Source organism: Elephas maximus, chromosome 25 (genome assembly GCF_024166365.1).
Source record: "Elephas maximus indicus isolate mEleMax1 chromosome 25, mEleMax1 primary haplotype, whole genome shotgun sequence".
NCBI classification, from domain to species: domain Eukaryota; kingdom Metazoa; phylum Chordata; class Mammalia; order Proboscidea; family Elephantidae; genus Elephas; species Elephas maximus.
In genome coordinates, this window is record NC_064843.1 from 39,534,181 (window position 1) to 39,537,013 (window position 2,833).

Sequence of the window (2,833 nt, forward strand, 5' to 3'; positions counted from 1 at the left end):
CCGCGTTCCGCCCGGCAGCCGGCCCGGCCCAGCCGCTCAGAGACCCCTCCAAGCGCCGCCCTGCGCGGTGCTCTATGCAAAGTACTCCGTGCGGGAAACCCTGCCGTTCTGCGCCCTCTGTCGGCCGCGGCGCGGACCCGCAGCCTAACGGCGGGGGTAGGAGTGGACGCGGAGAGAGGTGGGCGGGCTGTCCATGTCCCTCTGGGAGGAAGGTCCCCTAAAGGCAGTGGTGTCACTAGGGTTGGTGTTACCCACCCTCCCCATGGGCCTCCTCCCATACTAGGTCATACAGAATCCCCGCATAATAATAATAATAAAAAAGATAAATTAGCAATATTAAAAAGAAAGTTTAATTCAATTGGATATGTTCTATCAAATGTAAATTGTAATGTGTCGCTATTTTTTAAACCATAATTCAAATTTAAAACCTGAAAATTTAATTAAAATCAGATATATATTTGTAAGATGGTGATGTTCTTAAAGAAAGTTAAGAGACTAAAATTTTAAAAAGACTGAATTAAAGAGGCTAAAATTAAAAAAAAACAGTTTATAAAGAAAACGTTCTACATTCTACTTTGGTGAGTAGCGTCTGGGGTCTTAAAAGCCTGTGAGCAGCCATCTAGGATACTCCACTGGCCTCACCCCTTCAGGAGCAAGAGAGAATGAAGAAAACTGAAGATATAAGGGAAAGATTAGTGGAGAGGACTAATGGACCGCAAATACCATGGCCTCTACCAGGCTGAGTTCAGTATGGCTAGATGGTGTCCAGCTACCACCACTGACTGCTCTGACAGGGATCACAATAGAGGGTCCCGAAGAGCTGGAGAAAAATATAGAACAAAATTCTAACTCACAAAAAAAGACCAGACTTACTGGCCTGACAGAGACTGGAGAAACCCTGAGAGTATGGCCCCTGGACATGAAGTCACTCCTGAGGTTCACCCTTCAACCAAAGATTAGACAGGCCCATAAAACAAAATGAGACTAAAGGGGCACACCAGCCCAGGGGCAAGGACTAGAAGGCAGGAGGGAACAGGAAAACTGGTAATGGGGAGCTCAAGGTTGAGAAGGGAGAGTGTTGACATGTTGTGGGGTTGTTAACGAATGTCGTAAAACAATATGTGTACTAACCGTTTAAAGAGAAATTAGTTTGTTCTGTAAACCATCTAAAGTACAATAATAACAAAAAAAGCTGAATTTAAGATTTAAGTTATATTTCTAAACATGTATCAAGAAACATAGCATTTCCCCCACTTCATGTTTTAAGTTGTCAATTCATGTAGTTATCAGAGTTATATAATCAGTTATTATACATGTAAGTTTATTGTCAATTTTAATCATAGAATAATATGTGGTAAATATAGTTGTGAATTGCTTAAATGTAATATTTCTTAGATTATATGAATACTAAGGAAAAAATTGTTTCTTAAAACCTTTCTGCATTGAATTACAACATTGTTAGTTACCTTATTATTTATTTTTTTTATGAGTAACTGAGTGGAAGTCTGTTTTGATTTTTCCCCTTTTAATTACTACTTCATTCTCAAAAAAGTTACTGATATAGGTTCATAAATACTACTTAACCACAATATTGTTGTTGTTAGGTGCCGTCAGTCCGTTCTGACTCATAGCGACCCTATGTAGAAGAGCACTAAACACTGCCCAGTACTGTGCCATCCTCAGAATTGTTGTGCTTGAGTCCATTGTTGCAACCATTGTGTCAATCCATCTCCTTGAGGGTCTTCCTCTTTTTTGCTGACCTTCTATTTTACCAAGCATAATATCCTTCTCCAGGTCTGATCCCTCCTGCAAAGTATGTGAGATGATGTCTTGCCATTCTTACTTCCCAGGATCATTCTGGCTGTACTTTTTCCAAGACAGATTTGTTGGTTCTTCTGGCAGCCCATGGTATATTTAATATTCTTCACCAATACTGTAATTCAAAGGCATCAACTCTTCTTCAGTCTTCCTTATTTGCTGTCTAGCTTTCTCATGCATATGAGGCAATTGAAAATACTATGGTTTGGGTCAGGTGCACCTTAGTCCTCAAAATGACATATTTGCTTTTCAACACATTAAAGAGGTCTTTTGCAGCAGATTTGTGCAATGCAATATGTCATTTGATTTTTTGACTGCTGCTTCTGTGAGCGTTGATTGCGGATCCAAATAAGATGAAATCCTTGACAACTTCAATCTTTTCTCCGTTTATCATGAAGTTATTTATTGGTCCAGTTGTGAGGATTTTTGTTTTCTTTATGTTGAGGTGTAATCCATACTGAAGGCTGTAGTCTTTGATCTTCATCAGTTAAGTGCTTCAAGTCCTCGTCACTTTCAGCAAGCAAGGTTGTGTCATCTGCATATTGCAGGTTGTTAATGAGTCTTCCTCCAATCCTGGGGCACTGTTCTCTCCTTCATATAGTCCAGCCCCTCAGATTATCTGCTTAGCATACAGATTGAGCAGTTATGGCGAGAGGATACAACCCTGACGCACACCTTTCCTGACTTTAAACCACGCAGTATCACCTTGTTCTGTTTGAACGACTGCCTCTTGATCTACGTACAAGTTCCTCATGAGCATGATTAAGAGTTCTGGAATTCCTATTCTTCACAATGTTATCCATAATTTGTTATGATCCACACAGTGGGGTGCCTTTGCGTAGTCAATGAAACACATGTAAACATCTTTCTCGTATTCTCTGCTTTCAGCCAAGATCCACCTGACATCAGCAATGATATTCCTCGTTCCATGTCGCCTTCTGAATCCGGCATAAATTTCTGGCATTTCCTTGTCGATGTACTGCTGCAACCACTTTTGAATGATTTTCAACATAAT